The sequence below is a fragment of the Neofelis nebulosa genome, chromosome 11, assembly GCF_028018385.1.
Source record: "Neofelis nebulosa isolate mNeoNeb1 chromosome 11, mNeoNeb1.pri, whole genome shotgun sequence".
Lineage (NCBI taxonomy): Eukaryota > Metazoa > Chordata > Mammalia > Carnivora > Felidae > Neofelis > Neofelis nebulosa.
The window spans coordinates 75,925,742-75,950,468 of NC_080792.1; the positions used below are offsets into that span (position 1 = coordinate 75,925,742).

General features: G+C 54.8%; 2 protein-coding genes across 4 annotated transcripts in view; one reads left to right on the forward strand and one right to left on the reverse strand.

Moving 5' to 3' along the window:
• The window catches only part of RSPH14 (radial spoke head 14 homolog), a 99,461-nt gene that overhangs the window by 27,198 nt on the left and 47,536 nt on the right, over window positions 1-24,727 (reverse strand). The window lies entirely within an intron of this gene.
• Window positions 5,121-24,727, forward strand: part of GNAZ (G protein subunit alpha z) — a 52,864-nt gene continuing 33,257 nt past the window's right edge. Inside the window, exon 1 of the mRNA XM_058690941.1 lies at window positions 5,121-5,353. The gene's annotated coding sequence lies outside the window, so the exon portion shown is untranslated. The remainder of the gene's footprint in view (window positions 5,354-24,727) is intronic.

Sequence of the window (24,727 nt, forward strand, 5' to 3'; positions counted from 1 at the left end):
CATGTTCTCTGTAAGGGACTATCATCTTAAGCCCAAAACAGCTGGGCCTAGCATAATAAGGGACTCCACCATCACTGAGATCCACTAGAGGAGTGTGATACAAAAACAAAAGCTGCACAGTCCCTGCCCTGCAGGAACACAGCCTCTGTCTCTCCCCTTCAGCCTCACCCTCCCCATCAGGGCACTGCCAGACCACACACCTGGACTGCTCCAGGTCCATTTCCCACCTGCCATTTCCCAGGCACCTGCCCACAGGCTCCCTATCTGCCCCAGCCCCGGGTCCAACTCAGACACAACGTGACCCAGACAGCCCCTTCCTAGCTCACCACAGGGAGGTAACATTCGATATTTCAAGGATTTGGCTGGCTGGAAAGATTTTGCATAGAGGAAGAAAGTTCCTAGCTGGGGGACACCCAAGCAAAGAGCTGGGGATGAGGAATTTGTGCATCATGCCAATTTGGGGCCTGACTGGGGCCTCACTTGCACCTAGGCTTTCCAGGGACCCTCTCCTCCCAAAGGTGTTGTTGGGCACAGGCGGGGGCAGGGGGGGAGGGGGAAGGGCAGAGGAGGACAGTCCAAGTCCTACTGTTGGAGGTGATCACCTCCACTGCTCTCTCCCTTGGTGAGGAAACCAAGGCCCAGAGTGGCAACTCAAGTGCCCAAGATCACACAGCAGACAGGGGCAAAGCCAGGGCCCCAGGCATTTGTCTTGGGCTTCTGCTCCTAGAAATGCTGAGCACTGGGACCCCAGTTCATTCTGAGACAGAGGGAGAAGATTAAAAATAAAACGCGTGCCGGGTGTGTCTCTCTCTGCTCGTTCACTTTGCTTTTCAGCTAAAAGGAGAGTTGCAGGCCTGGCTATTTATAACTAACCCAGATCTGCAACGGCTTGTTCAAGTTGGGGCTGGGGGGGTTGCACAGACCCCAAGGAAATAAACTGGAGAAACCCACTCAGCCCCGCCACAGCCTGAGAGTCAGCCAGAGGGGCTTGGGAGAGCAGGTCAAGCCGGGAGAAGAGCCAGACAGGAGGGTGCTGTTGCCTGCATCCAGAGACTAGCAAGATGCCACCACCCCCATCTTCGGGTAGTGGGGAGACCAATGGCACAATCTGCCCGGGACCAGTCGTGACGAGACAGGTTCATACTCGCATAGATGAGGAGTTCCAGCGTCCTAGGCACTCTGGGCATGCAGGAAGGTAGGCCCAGGGGAGCTGGGCCTCATGGGGCAGAAGGGCAAAGGCACGAGGCATGGGTGTATTTGGGGAGGGCCCCCGGTCTGGCATGGCTGGTGTGCCAGGACGGATTCAGTGACTGATGAGCCAGAAAGCTCCACCAGTTGCTCTGGAACTGAAGGGACATGATGCCCAGGCATGGAATGCTCTGTGACTGAGTTTTGGTCATTTTCTGGAGATAGGTTGATACCACTTGGAGAGGCCACTCCTCAGCCATCTGTCCCTGCAGGATTGGTGAAGTCCAAGGCTTAATCACTAGGGCCCCCTTCCTCTTTTCACCACAGAGCCCCAAGCTGTTATCTCTTGGTCCTGTTTTCCTGGCTAGGAAGGACTGAGGATGGGGCACCAGCCCCAGCCCCCAGGGCATCTGCACCTCAGGGGGACCCACCTGTCCAGTGTTAGCCTCATGTGGCCTCCATGCCTTGAACTGCTGGCACACTGACCCCCAACTGTGCCCACCTTTGTTCATGAGGACACATCCCTGTCCTTAGCTTACTGGGCCTCTCAATAGCATATGATGTGGCTGACCCCATCTTACCTCTCAAGACACTCTTCCTGAGGCTCCAGGACCCTCTACTTGCTGGTTTCCTGGCTACCTCTCCCACTGGTCCTTCATGTGCTTAGCAAGCACCACCCTTCCTCCAGCACCTCTTCTCATGGGGGCCTCTTCCTTGGCCCCCACCCTCCCCACTCTGCTCCCCCTGCCAGAGCCAGCTCTTTGTCATGGCTGCAGCCACCACATGGCCCTCTCCTGACACACTCTGTCGCTCAGTGATCCTGCAGCCCTATGCTGAACTCAGCTTCATGCAGAATCTCTGCTTTCTTATTTTCTCTGGGATGAATAGTTGACATTTTTGTTATTTGATTCTGCATATTAAGACAACCTACACCATCTCAGGTGCCTGGGTGGCTCAGTCAGTTAAGCGTCTCTTGGTTTTGGTTCAGATCATGATCTCAGGATCATAGGATTGAGCCTCACATCAGGCTCCACGCTGGGTGTGGAGCCTGCTTGAGATTTCTCTCTCTCTCCCTCTACTGCTTGTTCTCTCTCTCTCTCTCTCTCTCTCTCTCTCTCTCTCTCTCTCTCTCAAAAAAAAAAAAATGGGGGCACCTGGGTGGCTCAGTAGGTTGAGCATCTGGCTCTTGGCTTCAGCTCAGATCATGATGTCATGGTTTGTGGGTTCAAGCCCCACACCTGGCCCTGCACTGACAGTGAGGAGCCTGATTGGGATTCTTTCTCTCCCTCTCTCTCAGCCCTTCCCCTGCTCATGCTCTCTCTTTCTCTCTCAAAATAAATAAATACACTTAAAACAATTTTTTAAAAAAATAAAGACATTAAAAGCTAGAGGCACCTGGGTGGCACAATTGAGTGTCCGACTCTTAATTTCAGTTCAGTCACGATCCCAGGATCATGGGATCGAGCCCTGCATTGGGCTTTATGCTGAGCATGGAGCCTACTTAAGATTCCCCTCCTCCCTCTGCCCCTCTCCCCAACTCATGCTCTTTCTAAATAAAATAAATGAATAAACAAAAATTAAAAATTAAAATAAAATAAAAAGCTAATCTTAAAACTCTCCGGTGGTTCTTAGGTCAACATCCCCAATCTTGCATAAGGGCCACTGGCCCGGTTCAACTGTCCCCAGCTCCACTCCAGCTTTGTATTCTGGCACCCACACTTGCTTGCTGGCTCCAGCCATGCTGGTCTCCCATGGGTTCCTCCAATCATCATAGCTCCTTCACATCCAGCACATCCCCCACCTTGGAACATGCTTCTCTCCTGTCCCAGGTCACAGGCCACCTCCATTCTGCTGTCCCAGTGCCCAGTTCTCCCCCTGCATGTGTGCCCAGGGTTCTGGGGAGGGCTCTCCTCCGTGAGGCAAGAGTAATGGTGGATTACTGCCCCACAGACAGGAAGGTCCACAGGCAGGGTCGGGCCTGTCTAAATCCTAGAACTGTGTCTGTGCAGAGGAGGTCATCAACAAATAATTGCTGTATGAAGGGTTACAATCATTAGTGGCCCCTAGGGTCAGGTGAGGGAGGTAGCAGCCAGCTCCACTGGGCTGCTTCATGGGCTAGCTCCGATCTTATGCCCGGACTGCTGTAGAGGGTCATCTACACTAACATCTAGTTTGCCTCTGCAAACAGCTCAATTCTGACCCCAATCCTACAACAGAAACTGCCCTCACCCATCTCTAGACATGTGCCTACGTGCACTTCCCCTCAGAATCACTAAGGACAGTCTATTAGTGTCCCCTTTGACAGAAAAGGAAACTGAGGCTCATCCAGGTGAAATAACTCGCCCAAGGGTGTACAGGCAACAGAGCTGGGTCTGTGCTTCACCCTCACCCCCTCTCACCTCTGATCCACATCAGGGCAGGGCCTGTGCCAATCGTCTTCCTGGTATCACATCCATTGGCCTCTGAGTGGTCCTGTGGGCAGGGGCCCAGCCTGATGCAGGCTGGGGGTTTGAGGGCATGCACCCAGAGGAGCCCCACAATTTTGGCCACCTTCCTTTAGTTCTCACTGACCACCTCCAGCCAGCGCTGTGCCAGGTCTAGGTTCACCTCGGGATGCCCATCACCAACATCTGTCCTGTCCCTGAGAATCTGGGCAACTTCTTCACAGGTGGGCATGTCATGTCACAGGATATGTAGTCCAACAGTCTCCATCTCAAAAAGCAGAGGAAACATTCCCAGAAAGGTTATGGGATAATGTTGCAATGCTACAGCGTCCAGCCTGCAGAATGGGACCCCCACCCCTGCCTTCAAACCACAAACCTGGACTGGGATGACCACCCAATCCACCCTTGCCAATGATCAATTCCAGTGCTCCTGCCAGGTGTTGGGTGATCCTTGCAATGTGACCATGAGGGTGTAAATTGATAAGGAAGGTGTCCCTAGGAGAATCTGCATTTCACCAGGGATGCTCTAGAATACACCAAGCTTCAAGTTACAATGATGGAAAAGACAAGGAGTGGCATTAATATCTTGGTTCTCTGGCCCAAGTCTTTTAAGCACAGGAGTGAGGGACTCCTGGCGTTGGGGCCCACAAATGGGCCTCCCCGGAAATTGAAAGAATTTGGCAGACTGGCTCAGGTACATTTTGCTGCCGGTTGGATGCCTTCTACCTTCCACAAGCTTCTAAAAGGCGGCGGGGGTCCTGGCCTTAACTGAGCTGGCTGGCTCCCTCCTGCCTCTCTGATCTAAGGGACACATCCTGGACCCTTCCTCCTCTCCTCCTTTTCCAGGCAACCTTCTATAGCCAGGATTGCCAGGGACCCTTTAAAAAGCCCCTTCACGCTGGGGTAGCAAGCAGCAAAGATGACTAATGTCCCTCCCATCGCTGCACTAACCTCATTGGTGTAAACCTTTAGGGTTTGAATAGCCTCATAGCCTTGCACACGTTCCAGCGGTTGGTCGCGACAATTCAGGGAAGCAGGTGCCACTAGCCCCACTTTGCAAAACAGGCTCACAGAGGTCAGTTAGTTGCCCAAGGTGGCGGAGTTTAGTGCCAAGCTGGGTTCGAATACAAACTGGGGGAGGCGAGCGGGGGCCCGGGCCTTCCGCCACTCTTAAGCTCTGTCTCTGGCTCTTTGAGAAGCAGTCCTGCTAGCTCGGAGCCGTGCCTTCGCTCAACCAGGTCCCGGGGACGCCTGTACGGGCAGCGCCAGCTCGTGCGGGACTGCGGCGCGCGCGGCGCCGTGGCTCCACCCCTGCCCGTTGCCATTGGGCCTCATATGCATCGGTCAGCCGCTCTTGCCCAATGGGAAGAGAGCCGGCGCTCGTGGCGGGGCGGTGGCGCCCAGCGCGTGGTCACCGGCGGGCGCGCGGCACCCCCGCCCGCGGTTGGCCTGGCAACGCGCTGCGCTCGCGGCTCCGCCCCCTGCCGGCGGCAGCGCTGCGCGGGGCGGGCGGACCCGCGGGCGGGCGGCGGGCGGCGCGGGAGAGCGGGCGGAGGGAGCCTAGCCGGCCGGAGGGTGTGCGCCGCCCGCGGTCCGGTCACGTCCCCGCGCGGGTGCCGCCGCCCGCGTAGTGCGGAACGAGGGCGCCGCGGCCCGCGCTCGCCGCCCCGCCCCGCCCCACCCGGAGCAGCTCGGCCGATGCACCGTGCGGCGGCCCGGAGGTGAGTGAGCGGACCCGCGGCCGGGGCACACGCTGAACCTCGGGGGGCCGGGGACGCGGCTGGGGCGTCCACCCCACCCCCACCCGGGGCCCCACCCGGGCCTTTGTGCTAGGGATCCGCCTGGGCGGGGGGCGCCGGGGAGCAGCGAAAGGGATGCCCGGCCGGGGTGGGGGCGACCAGGGTGGGGATGCCTGCGAGGTGGACAGGGGGAGACCACGGGCCGGGCAGGTGCTGGGAAGGGGCGCCACTGGGCCGAGGAGCTGGCAGGAGGGGGTGGCCGCGGGCCTGGGAGGTGGGCAAGGGCTGCCGGGGATGCCGCGTCGCCCCCCCCCCCCCCCCCAAAAAAAAAGCTGCCCGTGCGGAGCCGGGGCCAGGAGACCTGCGGGAGAGGCGCTGAGGCGGGGTCTCCCTCCCAGGGGAGCGGGGAGGAGGCGACCCCGGGCCGCAGGAGCGCCGACCTGTGGCCTTGGCTGAAACGAAGGAGAGGGCCCCGGAGGCCTGGGCCCGGGGCCGAGTGGCTCGCAGTTTTCCGTCACCGGTCTTGCAGAGAGCAGGTCCTTTTGGAAGCGTTTAGAGCAAGAGATGAGTATCGACCTGCTGCGATTGTGATATGTTCCTGGCTCAATATTTTTTTCCCTTAAAAGGCGGTGGGGGTGTTGGGGTGTTTGGGGGGAGGGGTGTGAGGGCCTCGGGGCTGGGGCTCCGTATCCTGCGGGAGATCCACGGGGGCTCTGCCTGCAGGGCGGTGCTGAGCCTGCCTTGGTGATGATGGCAGGACTCCGCCTAGGCCGAGAATTGAGGATCTCTGTTACAAGAGAGAAGGCAGTGCGGAGACCAGGGTTCCCTAGAGTCCCTGTCTCAGGATGGAGGGACCCGCCTGGTAGGCGAGGTCTGCCTGTTTTGGTGAGGCATCCCAGCCCCCGATGGACTCCCTTCTGCCCAAGTGATTTCCCTGCTCTGGGGAGTGAGTCCGGCTGCCTTGGGCTCTGTCTAGAGGAGGCTCCTTGGCCAAATTCGATTAAACAAATATTTACTGAGCATTTGCTCCCCCAGAGCCTGGCGGTGAGGTAGGAGTGGACTAGGCCTGCCCTCCTGAGACCGACGCACCACCCCACAGGGGAGAAATGTCTCCCAACCCTGAGTGTGGGTGCCAGGGCCTCTGGAGGGACCTTAGAGATGAGGTCTGGGCTGGAGTCAGATGGGCCTGTGGGCAAAGTGACATTTGAACTGGAGCTTGAAGGACATGAGCACATATGGGGTGGGCATTGTGGGCAGAGGGAAGAAAGTGGAACAAACCACAGAGAGGGCACTCAGGCAGTTGGGTCTGGAAGGAGCACAGGATGTGCTTGGGAAGACATAGGTGGTGTGGTGGGAAAGGTGGGTGAGAGGTGCACAGGAGCTAAAGGAGCTGAGGAAATGGAACACCCCACTGCTTGTTAGTTGTGGCTATTCCAGGTAGGCCACAGTTTCTTCATCTGTAAAAGGGAGTAGCTCTGTGACCTAGGAGCTGGGGTGGGCTTGGGGAAGAGCTTGAAAGACTCTGGGGTCTCCTTGCAACCTAGACTGCCCTTCCAGGCACCTTGTCTCATGGGCAAGGCCAGGGTACTGGGTCACCAACAGCCTGGCCCCCTTCCTAGCCAGGATGGAGAATGATATTTAGTTGGAGACTCTGCCCCTTTGGGGCGTGGATGTTTGTGAACTGTAACAGGGAGGCTTGGGAGTCTCCATTTAGGGGCTGATTGAATGGGAAGGCCTGGCCATGTTCAGATGAAGTGGTGTGCCTTCAACGTTCCTCGTGCTCCAGGGACAAGACACTGGCATTTGGTTTAAAACTCTTGTGTGTCCCTCTAACAGACGTTGATTTTCTGAGACAGGAGGTAAATAAGACATAGTCCCTCCTCCTTGGAAGGCCAGTGTCACTTTCTGCCCTAGATCTGCTCACTTGCTCATACCCGGGGATGTTTTCGCTCTCCCTCTGAAGGGGCTGTTTGTTACTCATGTATGTGGCATTCCGCCCCCCCCCCCCAAACTCCTAACACACACTCACTTTCAGCTTTTGGCTGAAGCCCATGTTGCTGCAGTGAGAGCAGGGCCTGCCTGCCCTCATAGGGGTGCAGATTATGCCAAGAGGGATAGAGCCACTTCACTCTTGTGCCTGTTGCCAGGCCACATTCTGACTCTGGCAGGAGTCTGTGGGATGCTAGATTTGGGATATGGAATGGATTCCTCCCTCTGTGCCCAACCTCTCAGCTCTTCTGTTTCGTGGAGTCTCAGGAATTCCTTGGTCCAGATCTCAGAAGCTTCTAGGGTGATTTCAGGAACTTCTGGGTAACCAGGTGGACTTGGCAAGGGCCCCTGTAAGAGACCAGTGGGATGGACGACTGAATGGTGGGAGGGCTGGCCTGAGACTCGGGGTGTGGCCTGAACAGCATGTTTTTCTGTGTGTTTTCCTCATGCGTACATACCTGTGATGGCAGTGTGTGCCGTGCCTTCCGTCCCTGGATGTGAGGATGAGGCAGCCCTATCCTGTCTCTTGCTAGCACTCGGAAGACCTAAAATGCTGTGTGGGTATAGGATGTTCTCACTGCTGCTGACCATGGCTGGGCTTGCAAGAACTCTGGAAGAAGAAGATTAGCATACTGCTCTCCCACAACCCCAGGAAGGAAAGCTGGGGTAACTGAGCCTCCAGACACATGCCTGCAGGCGCTGTGGTTGGCAGGAAAGAGGGCAAAAGGAAATGGATAGGGGCATCATGGCAAATGCTGAGGATCAGCCCCAGAGCAGTGGCCGGACACAGCTTAGGCAGACCGGGGATTGACGTGGAAAGGCCCAGATGCCCCAAAGCAGGTTCGGGGGGCCCTCCAGTTGAGGCCTCCAAAGACCTGGGTCAGGCCCTGGCCCTATCACCCCTGGCCCAACCCTGTGCTGACTGAGCTTCTTTGTCTTCATCCATAAACAGAGCCAAGAGTTCCCTGCCCTGTCCCTGCACCTATCCCTGCATGGGACCTCCCCGTGTGTCTGGCCACGGGGCCAGACACATCCACACTGGCAGGGAAGATGCTCGCGGTAGTGAACTGACAGGGACTAACCACAGGGACCATCTGATGGCTCCTGGAGCACATGGGAGATGTCAGCCCTCCGTACAGAGCCCGAGGAAACAGAAATGGTTCGCACATTCATTCATTCCTTTGGCTAATATTTACCAGAACCTGCCGAGTACTAGGCACTGTGCCAGGCACAGGGATATGGCAAGGAGCAGGACAGATGCAGCGTCTGCTCTCATGGTGCTCACAGCAGTCTCAGAGAGGCTGACACAACACCTGGGTAACTGAATGCCAGGTAAGGTAGGTGCTGTGAAGAGAACCAAATTAAATGGGAGGGGGATGGGAGAGGGTCAGGGGGTCCCTTTGCATGGAGGGACCATTGGCACAGTGCCATGGAGAGTGACGGGTGAGTCATGACTGACAAGGAAGAGCACCAGGAAAGAGGGTGGCAGGTGCATAGGCACTGAGGCTGACCCACTTCTGCTGCTGGAGGCCTCACCAGAAAGCCAGGTAGCCAGAGCCCAGTAGGGTAGGGTGGTTTACGGAGGAGGTCAGGCAGGCCCCAGTGAGGCAGGAAGAGGAGAGAAAGCTTGGAGAAGAGGAGATACTGAAACTAATTCTGCTGTTAAAAGACCTGTGTGGTTGATGGACATGGGGGCAAGACGGGGGGGGGGGGGGGCGGGGAGTGAGGGGCTGTTACAGCAGTCAGGGGCAGGAGGCTGCTGACCCAGTGCAGTGGGAGGAGTAGGGGTCATGAGAAGTGGTTGGATGGGGTTTATTTTAAAGAGGATCTAATGATGGACGGGAAGCATGGACAGCTGGAGGGATGGCAGTGGCATTGGCAGAGAAGGAAGATGCGGACTCCATCATGAGAGGTAGGAAATTGGAAATTAGGTTAGACCTGGTAGACATGGACACATGTGGCGGTCAGAGGGGCGAGCGAGGCTGGGGGTAGAAACCCGGAGTCCTTGGCACCAGGTGTATGGGAAGCCAGGGACTGGCCAAGGTCACTTGAGGATCAAGGGTAGGTGGGACCAGAGGGGCTGGGTCAGGCCTCAGGGCCTTCACCTCTCAGAGCATGAGCCGAGAAGGAGCTTCCAGAAAAGAGATTGAAAAAGATTGACCAGCAAGTGAGGTGGGAGCACAATCATGATGGCCACATGGAGTGGAGTGGAGTGGCCACGTGGAGTGGAGGAAGACTGTGGAAGAGGGTGTTCTCAGGAGAGCGGGGCCTCTGAGGCAAACCCCAAGGTATGCGTGGAGTGCATGGGGACTGAGCAACAGGGGTAGGACCAGCTATATGATTTGTGGGCCCTTGGTAAAAGTTGTTAAACATTTCAAGACAGTAGAGCATTACACGAGGCATGGGGCCCTGACTGACTGCCCAAGTGCTTGCCCATGAAGCCTGGTTATGGCACTGGGAGGGCAGTTCCACGGGCCTGCCACCATGTTCCCCCTTCTCCCTTGGGCAGTTGGGCACACGGGCTGTGTTTGGCACTTGGGGCCACTAGGGTCAGTCGGAGCCAGCCTGCAAGCCTCACTTTGGCCTCCTGTGAGTGTTGCTTCCTCCCCCTCTGTCCCTTAACCTCGGGAGGGAGGCACAGTTCAAGGGCTGAGGGCTGGGCAGTCCTGTTGGCACGTAGTTGGCTTCATACAACAATGGCTTCCTTGAGTTCATCCCTTTTCCGAAGGAACCTGGTATATCACAGAGTTTTGAGTTATTTGCTTCTAAATTAAGGTATAACACTCTTTTAGAGACATCCCTGGAGAATCCATCAAAAAGTGCTAAGAGGCGAGACTGTTAAAAACCACGGTGCAGGGGCACCTGGGTGGCGCAGTCGGTTAAGCGTCCGACTTCAGCCAGGTCACGATCTCGCGGTCCGTGAGTTCGAGCCCCGCGTCAGGCTCTGGGCTGATGGCTCGGAGCCTGGAGCCTGTTTCCGATTCGGTGTCTCCCTCACTCTCTGCCCCTCCCCCGTTCATGCTCTGTCTCTCTCTGTCCCAAAAATAAATAAAAAACATTAAAAAAAAAAAAAAAAAAAAAAAAAAAAAACCACGGTGCAGGGAGAGGCCTTACAAACAGTGTCAAGCCCGGCATTCCTTCCAGCAGCCTCTAGCCAGAAACACACCCTTCCCCGAGGGTTTGTCCAGGCCGGCTGTGCCTTTTCTGGCTGTGCAGACAGTGGTCAGAGCAAACGTTTCAGAAAGAGACCCTGCCCCAACTGAATAGCCCTCCCCAACCTCTGGAATGGAGAGCTTTCCAGGCAGGGTTCCAGGATCTGAGCCCTGAGCCCTTCAGCAAGGCTCTATGCCCCTGTGAGCCAGGGAGGTCAAGGTTGTGGTGTTGGAGCAGAGGACAGTAGGCTCAGTTATGCACATTTCCCCCAGAGCCCAAACACAGGCATTCATGAGGACAGCAGCAGAACCTGCTGTGGATTACAGTGAGCTAGTGCCTTCGAAGGGCAGAGGCTCACTTATCTTTCCACTACCAACACCTCCAAGAAGGGGCTGATTTTTACCTCAGTTTTGTCCTCATAGTCAAGGAGACTGAGACGTGGGAAGATGGGGTGGCTTTCCCAAGTGGGTAATTGCCTCTATTTCTCCCCTTAGCACTCATCACAATATAACCTATTACCTGTTTTATTTATTTTATATACTATCTCTCTCCTGGATCTGAATGTAAGCTCTGTAAGGTCAAGACCTTCATTGGCTGTTTGCCACTGAGAATCCAGCCCCAGAGCCTGGCCTGGCCATAGTAGGGCCTCAAGAAATGGCTGTTCAAGGGGTAAATGAATACTGGCAAGTGGTCAGGGCTAACATGATCTTTTGAGCCACGTTCATGCAGAGGGCTGGGCTTCCTAGTGGCTATAGTCCTCACACTGGAGAACCAGTGCTCCAGCTCAACCCTCTGATCCCAAGAGGTGTGTCTTTGGCCTTAAGGTTTGGCCAACAAACACAAATCACCTATAGGTGGACACCACTGGCTGTGCACCAGTGAGGCCCGACTGTGGTTCGCTCACAAGCCAAGGCAGGTGAGTGCCTCACTTCTCATGCTGCCATCATAGGCATGGGTCCCTGCCACTGGAAATCAGATGCCTCAGTTTGACACCTGGCCCCTCAGTGATATGGTATGACCTGGCAAGTCCTTGGTCAGACGTAGAGGTTTCATATGGTCATGACAAATAGGGGCATGTCCATAGGAAACTGTTGTAAGAGAGCAAGACCAGATCCCAGTGGTAGGAAAGGAACACGTGTCTGCAGTGACCATGTGATGGCTGAATGGCCTTTCTATGGCCTGTGCCCCAAGACCAGCTCAGCAGAGCCGCTTCGTGCAGGGGGAAAAGCACTGGAGAGGAAATCAGGAGACCTGGGTTCTAGTCCCAGCTCTCCCTGTAATGCTGACGCTGGTGAAGCCTCTTCACTGTCTGGGTCTAGTGTCCTCACCTTTAAATTGGCCTTGGTCAAGGGTATAGATAGTTTTCATTTCTTGTACCAACTCTGGAGTGACTGTCCAAAGCACAGAGTGTTGAGAAGGATTCTGGGGCTATGTTATGACTCAGAGGGAAAGTGGTCATGGTTGACGAGTGATGTCCATGGTGGGTATTGGAGGGAGGATTTAGACTCAGATGTGTTTGCCAAGGACTGGCTGACCCCGCCCACTACACCATGACTCTTGCCTAGAAGCTTCAGCTCATCCTTCATCTCTCCTTCATCTCTCCCTTCTCCCAGACACTGACTCTGATCCCCCAGATTAGGTGAGGACTCGTCTCCTCTTCAGTGCTTCCTCCACCAGCCTCCTGAGTCTAACAGGCAACCCAGGACCCTACGCATGTTTCTTCCCATGGCAGCCTCTTTCTGTACCCTGAATGAATGAATGAGCAATTTAGTGAGCCTCATGCTGAGCTCCAAGAAGGCTGCCTGGAGTTAGGAGACTAGGTGACCACAGAAACGGTGTTGTAGTGGTGGGGACAGTGCAGGAGGAGGAGGTGAGTGACAAGGGAGGGCTATGAGAAGGTCCTGTGGGGCCCGGTCGTCCTATCTGACCTCAGCCACAGGGCAGCTCACCAAGGTGAACATGAGAAACTGCTCCAAACTGCCCAAAGGGACTTCCAAAGACCCTCCTTGACCATGGGTTGGAGTACTTGACACCTGCAGCCTTCACCCTGCAGGAGGTCCCAGTGACCTGAGCTGGTGGAGCCGCACCTCCACTCCCCCTGGCCACCATGTCAGCAAGCAACCCTGCCCACCCCTTTTGCTGTGACCCAAGCTGCCCCAGCTGTGTGCAGCCTCAGGCCTGCACCACATGTCCCCTCTTGCTTCCTGTGGCCCCATGGAGTAACCACCAGGACCAGCCAGCCAGCCTCCACATCAGCACATGTGGGGTGCGGTGGCCCTGTCCCCAGGCTGGGCTTTCCTCCAGCATGGTCACCCCCCCCCCACCCACTCTGTTACCTCTGATATGCTGTGCAAACATATTTCTCGATAAAATGCTGGGAAGAAAAATAATTAGAGTGTTGCCTCCATTATCCAATTTTTGATTAATCAAACTCTCTTTGTCCTCGGCCAAAATCTATTCATTTCCCTTAAACACTGGGCCAGTGCCAGGCATTGATTTCCTCTATGATAACGCCACGCACGTATGCACGCACATCCCCAGCCCTGCCCCACCTCATGGCAGGGAAGAGGGCGCAAAAACACTGACGGCACTGTCTGAGGCCCCAACCCCACCCGCCTCCTCCAGGAAGCCCCACAGCCACACTGCACCCACCATCCCTGCCCTGGCTCCTCCAGCTCCTCAACTGGGCTCAGTTCCTACGTGGCCTGAGTTTCTGGGTGTGTTCATCTTGTCTTGCTGGCTGTTCTGGGGCTCTCCTGGGGCAGGCGAGGGGTGGAGGACCGGTGTGGAGGGGGTGTGGGGGTATGGCCACTGTGGCTGCTGAGGACTGGGGCAAAGGAAGAGCTGCAGCCCCAGGCTGTGTTCTGTCACTGGCACAGAAAGGCTGGAGCTGGGTGGGGAGGCCAAGGGTGAGGACCAGGGTTTGTGAAGGGGCCTCAGGGCCTTGAGGGAGGGATGGAGTTGGGGTGGGGGCAAGTTTCCGGTGGCAGCAACGGAAGCCCAGTTCTTATGGGCTTACCAGATGAAGGGACATCTGGGCTGAGGGCTCAGAGGCAGAGCAGTATCAGGGTTGGCCAAGACTAGGTGGGAGGTGGCCACACATCTACCGTGTTCATCTGGGGGAGGCCCAGGGCCTTTCCAGAAGACTTCCCAGAAGTCCCTGGCTGTCCCCTCCCTGTGATGAGTTGGCCCCTCCCTCATTCAGTACAAAGGGCTGGGGTGGATTTATTAGCACCTGCTTCCTGCCGGGTACTCCTGGGCCTGTAGGACACATCATTGGCACACAGACCAACGTCCCTGCCCTGCGAAGCCGGCATTCACAAGTGTGAATGGGGAGCGGGGTAAGTGTGATGGGGGCAAGGGGGGGCAGTAAACACGGTAAGGAAGCTGTGTGCCCTGGTAGAAAACACAGTGTTGTGGGATGTTTGGGGAGTCATAAATAGAATGGGCAAGGGAGGCTTCTTGAGTTGGGGACATCTGAGCCATTTGGGGAAAGAATGGATTGGCTCTCTAGACAAAGAGTGTTCCAGGTGGAGGGAACAGCCAGTGCAGAAGCCCGGAGTTGAGATTGTGGATGATACTCAAGGGACAGCAGGAGGGCCAGTGCACCCAGCATGGAAAGTGGAGGGGGCACGGCAGGGTGGGGGGAGATGCAGGGTCACAGAGCCCTGGGGCCCTGGGAGGACTCAGGCTCTGGCTCAGAACTAAGATGGCCAGCTGTGGGAAGGTTTTGAGCACAGGAGAGATGCTCTGTCTTACAGTCTGACAAGGATCCCCCTGGCTGCTGGGGGAGCACAGAGTGCAGAGGCCAGGAGAGAGCAAAGGTGCCTGAGAGGTCACTGTGGCAGTCCCAGTGAGGGGCTGGGGGGTTGGAGGCTGGTGGCTGGATTTCAGACAGAGGGCTCCTCTGAGGCCAGCCAGGCCTAGCCCTGACCTGAGGCACTGGGTTCTGTCAGAAGGAGTGGGGGCAGGGGACAGAGGGATGCAGAGCAGAGCATGCAGTAGACACATGCCACATATGCCCCCAGATCCCCTTTCCTGTCGGCACACTGTCCCCTACCACATCAGTGTTGCCTGCTCACAGCTGCACCCCTTGCTGGAAAAGAGCCTTGGGCCCTGGGAGGCCCTGTCCTGTCCCTCAAGGTGGGACAGCCTTGATTTCATTTAGTCTCCACAGCTCCCTGGGATCAGGCCACACCAAGAAGGTGGCTGAAACCACACCTTTGCCTGGTTCCCTGCCTGGCCCTGTCCTGTCTCCCTGTCTCCTGAACCTGCTCCCTGGACCAGTCACATGCCCAAGAATCGCCATCTCAGGCTCTGCTTTTTGAGAACTTCATCAACAGGGTCAGAGGTTACCGCAGACTTAGAGACTCCTAGGGCTTGCCCGGCATAGATGGGAGGACCAGTACCAGCCACTGAGAGTGACCTGCAGGGGCCCCAGACTCACAGCCTGCAGGCCTACGTGAGTTCAGAAGGCTTGGGAAGCAGGCTGTGGGGAAGGTCAAGGAAGAAAAAGGGTGGTGCTCACCTTTCAGGTGAGAAAGATTAAAAAAAAAAAAAAAAAAAAAAAAAAAGGAGCTGCACGGAGGCAGAAGGGGCTCGGGGAAGGAGCTATGCACTTGCCTGGTCCATAGAGCCCTCAGCAGAGAGGGTCTGGCCTGGGGGGACGATAGCTGGAGTGGGGGGTAGGATCTTGGGATTCCACACTCAGAGGCAGGAAATTGCAGGGCAAGAGACCCAGAGTGGTTAAATCAGAGTCTTTACCCAGCCCACGGGCCTGACTAAAAGTCAGCAGTTACCTTCCCTATGGAAACCGGGAGCCAGGCTCCACCCCAGGCAGCAACCCCTTCCACTCGGCTTTTAGTAAAGGCCACATGTCTTCCCTGCACATCTGTGCCTCCCTCCTCCTTGTATGTGGAACCTTTTCATTTTTATTTATTTATTTACTCTTGGCTCAGAAATCTCTGGCCTGATTTCCTCCTGAGTCAGTGTTCCTCAGGCGATGCTATCACATCTCATCTCGTCAGCCTTAGCAGCTGTGGGCTAGAAGGCTGAGGGCATCCAGAGCCACAGGACAGTACAGGGCCATAGGGAAGGGCCTCCCTGGCCGTCTTCAGTGCCCTAAGGCTGAGAGGCTGCCTAGCTGGGGTAGAGCCATTTGTTGGGGCCTCTCTGCAGCTGGGGACACTGTGCACCCAACCTTGGTCCTTCCCCCATCTGCTCAGACTCTGGCTCCGAAATAAGCAGGGAGCTAGGAAGAGGCAAAGAAAGGGGGGCTGCTTTTAAGAGGAGACTCGCTGTGGGTCTGCCTGTGCCAGGCCGGTCAGGCAGGCTGGGGGGACATGGATAAGCTAATCCAATGGCCTGAGGCCCGGTAGCTGTGGAGTGGCTGCAAAGAACCCAACACACAGAGTCCTGTTTCCCCAGCACAGAAGTGTCTCACGTGTGCACATGCTACCATTTTTTCAAAGAAGCTGTTGCGATCAATGAAATGCAGAGTCATTTATGAACTTGTAGAAATCTTGGTGCTCTAAGCAAGCTCTAACCCTTTTACCCCCGTCACCAATGCTCACTGGATGAATGGGCATGCTCTGTTCTCACGATAAAGCGTGCCGGCCAAATGCTCCAGAACAGCAGGGAGCCAGTGTCCTGCACTTTGGCAGCCATCCCTTTGAGTCACTGGTGTTTGGCCCAAACCTGTGTGTGCCAGTTGTACTTGTCATTGTGACTACATCCTTGAACACCATACACACTGATGAAATATGAACGTAAAGAGGGATTCTGTGGAAATTCAGTGGATGCTTTGGAAAGCCTCAGTACAAGCTGTGATTAGGTTTGGTTTGGGCAAGACCAAACTGTGAGACTGGAGACAGAGAGCCATGACAACCTAGGATTCAGGTCCTGGGTACTTTGCAACCTCACACTGCCCGGAGAAAGCCAACTGGACCTCACACATAATGTGCTCTGGTTTGAGAAGGAACAGTGACAGTAACTCCAATAAGTGAGCCTGTGCTCTGAGAAAAGATGGCCCGCCCCCAAAATTGGCAAAGGAATGTATGATTATCTGTCTTAAGTTAAATTAAAATGTTTAAAGTTCGTATTATCATTTCTTATGACTCCCTGTGTTAAGTCATATTTCAATATGCCAACCAGCCAGAAGTCCCAACTTTGATGGCAACTTTTGGTCATTAACCGATCTTGAAAATATACCTATAATAAATACACACACACACACACACACGCATGCACGCACGCACCCCTGGTGGGATCTACAGGGTTGGGTTTTTGTTGTTTTTTTTAACCTTAGAACAAGGAGCGGTAGGTCTGTCTACCTGAAAAGCTTGTAAATGATGGGTCAGTAACAGACAAGGGCAGGGGAAGGTCTGCTTGCCCACACTGTAGAGTTCTCTCCTGGGCAAGCCAACCTGGAAGCCCCTTCCTCAGGACCACTCCAGGGGAGAGTCCAGGAGCAACTTGCAGGGAAGTGTGGGGTTTCTCAGTGTGAGAGAGACCAGGAGATGCTGGTGCACTGGGTGGGAGGGGTGGGGTGCACGGGTGTGCTCTCTCTCCCCATGCCTTCCCCGGGCTCCTCTCTTATTTTCAGCAGGATGAGAAACGGTCAGGGTAGAGTTTTGGGTGGGATTACAAACCAGCTGAGGCGGGAAAGGGCAGGGTGAACTCCCAGGGGTGGTAGGAGGGGGAGGCAGGAAGGCTCAGGAGGACTCTTGCCTGCAGTTTGGGGAGGGGTGGGTGAAATGCCCTGGGACATTTGGGGGAGGTTAGGCACCAGCAGAGGGGTCAGAGTCCCCTGCTGGGGTCTCAGAGGCCCGGTGTGGATGGCAGTAGACCACACAGGACTATAGGCAAGGTCATGTGAGGTAACCCACTCAGAAGGGAGTGCTGGGAAGCTTTGGAGCTGTGAACCAGTAATTTTTGGTGTTCATCCATCTACCCATCCATCTGTTCTACACATCTTTACAGAGCTGGCAACAGAGAAGGAGAGGGAGGGTAAGGTGGGCCTCGAATAGGAGGTCAGACCGACCTGAGGGCATGGTGGGTATGCTCAGGGAAGTCACCTGCAAGGCAGCCAGCGGCCCAGAGGCCTATGAAGGGCCAGTCCTGGGCATCCCTGCTGGACTCTCCCAGGGTGAAGTCCAGTCCCAGTGCCGAGCCAGTAGCACATGATACTTAGCTCAAGGTCACACAGGGCCAGGCGGCAAGTCTCCACCAAGTCCCTCAGGCTCCAAGGGGGCTGCCTGGTGCTGCAACAGTGAGGGGGCTCTCACAGTGGGGGAAGCTCTTGCTTGGCCCCAGAGGGGGATGTTTTCAGTGGGGTGGGCTGGGGCAGGGCACTGTGACAGGGGAGTGGGGAACGCAGCCAGGGAGGCAGGGACCAGGCTTCTGGTGGGGGAGTGGGGGATCCCAGGAAGGAAGTGGTGGGGTGTGGAGGCCAGCTTTCCCCAGAGGGCAACTCCTAGGAGGGTGGCCTATCCCTGTCCTCCATCCAGTGTTACTGGCACCAAGGCAAGCAGGGGCTTTTATCTCCTCAGGAAGATAAGACTTTTTAGTCCAGAAATATGTGTTGTGTCCAAAACCATTGGAGCATTTGGAATGGGCCGACCCAGATTCTGCTATACGTGATGCTGGTCAGGCCCACAAGCTCTAAAGTGGGGGAGACATGTTGCATTCAGCCGTACTCCTGGGCCTTGCCTTGCCGGCCTTTCTGGGGAGCCCACATGTCCAGGGTCCCACCTAGGGACTGGCAGCAGACTGCCCACAGTTCTTGGGTGCAGGTTGATGCACCCGCCATCACCACCACCAAAGGCACTTTCATGGGAGAAATAAGGTCTCAGTGGGCACAGTTTCTGCCCTCTGGCCCCTGAGAGGAGTTGGTCCCTGCCATGGCAGCCGTCACTGAGCCACTCCCTAGGGAACCATGGGAAGGATGTTGCTCAGGTGGGCCTGCTGTGAGCTGGGCCCAGGCCAGGCAGGTCTTTGCTGCCCAACTGAGCAGTTGTGGCAGTGTCCCCCTCAGGTGTCCTCACCCTGCCTGCCTCCTGCTCTGGCCCCCTCTCCCACCCTTACATGACAGTGGCTTCTTACAATCATGTCTTGTCACCTCCCTGGATCTTCCCGCCACATGCCTCTGCTCCCTCTTCTCCACGGCACTGCCATTTATCAAAAATGGCCTCTCACACTTATTTGCTCATGGTCTCCCCAGCCAGGATATGAGCTCCTCTAGGCACAGACTCAGCTTGTTCCACGCCTCCCCTGCCCATGTCCCCGAGTCCAGAGCTGAGCTGCCACACACTAGGCTTGATTCCCAGAGGGTGCAGTGATGATCGTCTGGGGCCTAGTGGTTGGTTGATTGATTGATTGATTGATTGATTGCCCATTTGGATCTGAGTGTAGAAGGCCTCAGGCCTGGTTACAGATGCCCACTGCACCTCGTGCTAGGTCATTTAGTGATGGGAGAAGCAGCAGAAGGTGCCCTGATGAACAGGCAGATGGAACTGAGCAGAAGAGGGGGTGACTTCCTGAGGTCAGAGTGGTGTTCTTTCCTGAGACGAGAGATGGTCTCTAGCCTAAGTGAGGACAAGGGATGTGGGGCTGGCACTCCTACCCCACTGTCTCAGCCCGGGGGTCCCAGCTAGAGGACCTCTGGGCCTGGGTTCCCTGTGTATCCATCTGCACCTCCAGATCATACAAGGTGGCCTGAGGCCACAGCTGTGAGCAGCAGCTGCCCTCCCCGTGAGGAGGGTGATCCTTTCTCATTTCTCTCTCAATCCCTTTCCTTCAAGGAGAAAATCTCAGTTTGGTGCCAGTGTGGCTCTCACACCCTCCAGCGTGCTAATCCCAGTTGTTTAACAAACAGCCAGCGCCCCGCTGGCCCTTCCACGGCCAGCGTCCCTGCAGGCAGCAGCGACACCAGCTTACAGTTTAGGTTCCTTCTGCCTACAGCAACCTCAGCTTCCATTTAAGTATGAATACAAAGTCATTTTTAAAGTACTTAAAAATGCAAGTCAATTTAAAGAGAAACTTTGAGTAAGTCACAGCAGGTAAGTGGGTTGTGTCGTGGGGACAGAAGTCGGAGGCCCCAGTGGAGGCTGAGCCCCACAGGCTGCCAGCCAGGCAGCCCTGAGGAAGCACCCCCTGCTCCTCAAACCCTAGTTCCTACATGTGTATGGTCATACCCATGTCCCTGGGACGATATAAGGCCGATTCGACAGGACGTGTATATGAGGACGGGTGGGCACCACCTGTCCCACATATGGAAAGGGAAGGGTTGACCCACACATGAGAGAGATGCCGGCTGTGTCCCCCACCATGGCTGGCCTCAGCAGCCTAAGGAGGCAGAGTGTGGGCTTGGAAAGTAAAGCCAAGCCTGGCCTTGACACCACGATGCCCAGCTTCCTTGGGACAGACCCTTCCCAGGCCCAGCCCATAGTTATCCCTGACGGTCCAAGGACACAAGGATACGGCACCGTGAAGATTCTGCCAGGCTCTGGCAACCAGACCATTAGGGCGATGCATGCAGATGGGGCCAGTAACACACCCGTAGGGTGCTGGCTGGTGGGCACAGCAGTGCTAGAGAGGGTGACATACCCTGGGGCGGGGTGCGGGGCCAGGGGACAGTAGTGCTGAGTCATAGCCCTGCCCAGGCAGGCTGATGCTTGGCCTCCATGGGGGGCGACAAGTGGGCAGCTCTGGGGGAATGGAAAGGCCCAGGACCTCAGACTGCTTGCTGATCCCCACACTGGGGCTGAGCACTCTCCAATGGGGCACGTGTGTCATGTCTGCAAGAAAACCGGGGGCCTGCTGGTACCCTGGGTATGTGGTCTCACCCTGCCTGCTGGCCCTGAGACTTGGGCTGCCCTCTGCCTCTGGGGTTCTATCCCTGTTCGCCCACAGCTGGCCATCTGAGTGGCTTCTGCTTGGGCATCAAACACAACCATGCTTCTCCATTTATTCAGTCTAGATGTGGGCCTACCTCCTCAATGGGACCAAATTCTGCCCCCCCACCCCCGATTTACCCCTTTCTGACAGCCCAGGACTCAGCGTCTCAGCTTGGAGTGGGCTTTCCTTGGGTAAGGAGGGAGTCCACAGAGTGAGGGGCTTGGCTTCTTGTTTCCACCTCCCTCCTGGTGATGAGCGAGTCCCACCTGCCAAGGCCAGGCCTTCTCCAAGCCTGTAAGCTGATAAGCTGTCTTCTCTCCTTGGAGACCCCTGGCTTAGCCTGGCTTGGGCAACACCTTGGTGACCTTGGCCCTAGGCTCTCTTTCTCTGTAGGGGAGCATGCACAAATGCACACAAGAAAAGCAAGGTGCTGCACAGGACAAGGCCCTGCTCTGTCCTGGCCCTTAACTCAGCCGTGAGCGAGGACAGTAGTGGACGTAAGTGTTACCAACCCCACTCCGTCACCAGGCACTGTCCACCATACAGCCCTGCCTCCCCCACCCCTAGCCCTTGCCCATGCTGCTGCCCTGTCACCTGGATAACTACATGTAGGAGCCCACCCTGTTCTATTCAGATAGGGCACTCCTCACTCACACTCTGGTTGGCTTCCAACTTGCTCAGAGAAACAGCAGAACCCCTTACAGTGACCTCCTACTGTCAGCCCCTCACATTCAATGCCAGCTACCCACCTTCTTTCCTGTCTCTCAGACTGGCCAGGCACATTTTCACCTCAGGGCCTTTGACCCAGCAGTTACACTCCCCTCACCACCTGCTCATGGTCACCTGTCACTTGTCAGGAAGCAGGCCCTGCCTGCCTTCACAGACCTGCAGCCTTCACCCCAGCGCCCCCGACCCGACTCTGCAGCTTGGTACCCTTCTCCATCAATTTGCTGCCTTTGGCCTGATTCTGACTTCCCTCCACCTGTGAAAACTCAGGCATGGGTCTTGGCTTCGTTCAACAGTGCCCCCTAACCCCACCCCAATGCCAGGCTCAAAGCCCCAGCCCCAGTAAGTGGTAAGTAACCCCTGACTCCTCCCCTCAGCCCCTCTCGCTCACCCCAGCCCAGCTCCACACTGTAACCCATACCTTCTCTCCCTGTACACTCTGCTGCAGGCACACCACAGCTAGCCGCACACAGACCTGGGCAAGCACTTACATTTTCCCACACACATACACGGACCTGCACACAGGCACATACCTAGACCAGTGCTCACACACACACATACACAGTCCTGCAAACAGGCACATACACACATCTGCAAGTGTGCAACCCCAGACACACACACTCACACACACACACATACACACACACTCAACCCACATGGTCACAAATATGCACCTACACAGTGGGCACCTCTGATCAACCCTGCCTCATCCTCTCACCTGTGACTCCGCTCTCTGTCCAGCCACTCTGACCTTCCTTCATCTCCCCAGTCACACCATGATTCATCTCTCCCCTCGCCCACAGGGCCTTTGCACATGCCTTTCCTCTGCCTGGCACTCTTTCCCTCACCCATTTGCTCAGTTTCCAGCCAGACCCAGCAGTGCTGTGGTGGGGGACTGTGGGTGTCAGGCCCTGGGGAACCGTGAGCACTTACTGAACCAGGAAACAATGTGGTCGTCCTGCCCTTGGCCCTTTGTCTTTAGGCTGACGGGGAGTCCTAAAGAAGCCCACTAAAGCCCAGAGTAGACTAAAAGAGATAGGACTGGCAGGAGCCTCACATAAAGGCAAAGAAGCTGACCCTCAGAATGGGATTGTCTTGAGGTCCCATTTGGACCTTGGCCAAAGCTCCTGTTCACAGGCCTCCCTCCTTATGTCAGTGCATACCCCTGTTCCCCACCACCGGTTCTATACACCCTGGAATGTGGCCAAGCCCTGCAGAGCCGCAGGGAGAATTCCGAGTGGGCCTTCTGCTTGTTTGATTCTGGTGATCTGAAGGAAGAGGGTACCTCTAATAGAGGGACCCACCTCGGATGTGACTGTTGGGGGCTGCCCCATGCAGATGGCAGAAGCTCCCAGACTTGGCCCAGTGCACACAGTCGCCACCTGACTGTGTTTCTTTCCCCTCTACTCCCATGTTCCCTTGTGGCTGCCCTGGTCAAGGACCACGTGGCCAGCCCCAGGCTCCCCACCCACTGCCCCTAAACTGCTCTCCTGATTCTCAGAAGCTCGGCCCTTAGCCTTGGGGTCATTCCAAAACACAAGTCACACCTCCTTGGATAAGGCAGCTTTGGACCGAAGGCTGGGTTTGCGAGATTCACCCTCTCATGAATCTTGGTACCAGCTGAGGGCCACTAGGTCAGGTGTTCCAGTCCACAGGACGGATGATGTGGCCCCTAAGTGACCTTCCACTGGTGGGTGAAGCCAGGACCAGGCAGGAGCCTGCCTCTTTCTCTTGCACAAGTTGGCCTCCTCACTATTTTTATTTTTGGAGTGGCTTACCCGTAAGACTTGTGTGTTTTTTTGTTTTGTTTTGTTATTGTTTGGGGGTTTTTTGGGTGTTAAAATAGATGTAATGTAAAACTTACCATTTTAACCATTTTTAAGTGTACAGTTCAGTGGTATTAAATACATCACTAATGTTGTGCAACCATCTATCTCTGAATTTGATGGCCCTAAGGATCTCATATACATGGAATCATACAGTGTCCTTTTGTGACGGGCTTATTTCACTGAGCATAAAGTCCTCAAAGTTCATCCATGTTGAAGCATGTGTCTTTCATTTTAAAGGCTGAATAATATTCCCTTGTATGGGTGCATCACATTTTACTTATCCATTTATCTGCCAATGGACGCTTGGATTGTTTCTACTTCTTAGCTATTGTGAATAATATGGTTATGAGCACAGGTGTACAAAAATGTCCTCAAGACCTTGATTTCCATTCTTTTGTGTAAATACCCAGGAGTGGAATTGCTGGTAATCCTATTTTTACTTTAAAAAAAATTTTTTTTAATGTTTTTACTTATTTTTGAGACAGAGGGAGACAGAGCATGAGCAGGGGAGGGGCAGAGAGAGGGGGAGACACAGAAGGTGAAGCAGGCTCCAGGCTCTGAGCTGTCAGCACAGAGCCCGACGTGGGGCTTGAACTCACGGAGTGTGAGATCATGACCTGAGCTGAAGTCGGACGCTTAAATGACTGAGCCACCCCGGCACCCCATTTTTACTTTTTTTTTAAAGTTTATTTATTTATTTTGAGAGAGGGAGCAAGTGGAGGAGGGGCAGAGAAAGAGGGAGAGAGAGAACCCCAAGCAGGCTCCACACCATCAGTGCAGAGCCTGACATGGGGCTCGAACTCATGAACCATGAGATCCTGACCTGAGCTGAAATCAAGAGTCAGATGCTTAACTGACTGAGCCACTCAGGCACCCTTCTATTTTTAATTTTTTGAGGAGGAACCGCCATACTGTTTTCCATAGCAGCTGCACCATTTTATATTTCTACCAACACTGAACAAGGGATCTAATTTCTGCTTATTCTTTTCTTGTTGTTGTTGTTTTTTTTTTTCAATATAGTAGTCATTTGTATAGGTATGAGGTAATATCTTACTGTGGTTTTGATTTGCATTCCCCTAATGGTCCTTGATGTTGAGCTTCTTTTCATGTACTTCTTGGCCACTTATTTTCTTCGGAGAAACGTCCATTCAAGTCCTTTACCCAATTTCGAATCAGGTTGTTTTGTGGCCAAGTTTTAGTTCTCTGTATATTCTAGATATTAATCCTTTATCAGATATAGGAATCGCATGTAGTCTCTTCCATCCTGTAGGTTGCCCTTTTACCTGTTGATAGTGCCTTTTTATGCACAAAATTTATTTTTGATGGAGTCCTGTTTGTCTAATTTTTCTTTTCTTAAATTTTTTAATGTTTATTATTTTTGAGAGAGAGAGACAGAGCATGAGTGGGGGAGGGGCAGAGAGAGAGAAACACACACAGAATCCAAAGCAGACTCCAGGCCCCAAGCTGTCAGCACAGAGCCCGATGTAGGGCTTGAACCCACAAACTATGAGATCATGACCTGAGCCGAAGTTTAGACACTTAACCAAATGAGCCACCCAGGTGCCCCTGCTATTTTTTTCTTTTGTTGCCTGTGCCTTTGGTGTCATATCCAAGAGATCATTGTTAAATTCAAGTTCATGCAGCTCTTGACCTCTGCTTTCTTCTACGAGTTCTGTCATTTTAGGTCTTATATTTAAGTCTTTGATCTGCTTTAAGTTAATTTTTGTATATGGTGTTTCGTAAGGGCATCACCATTTTTTAA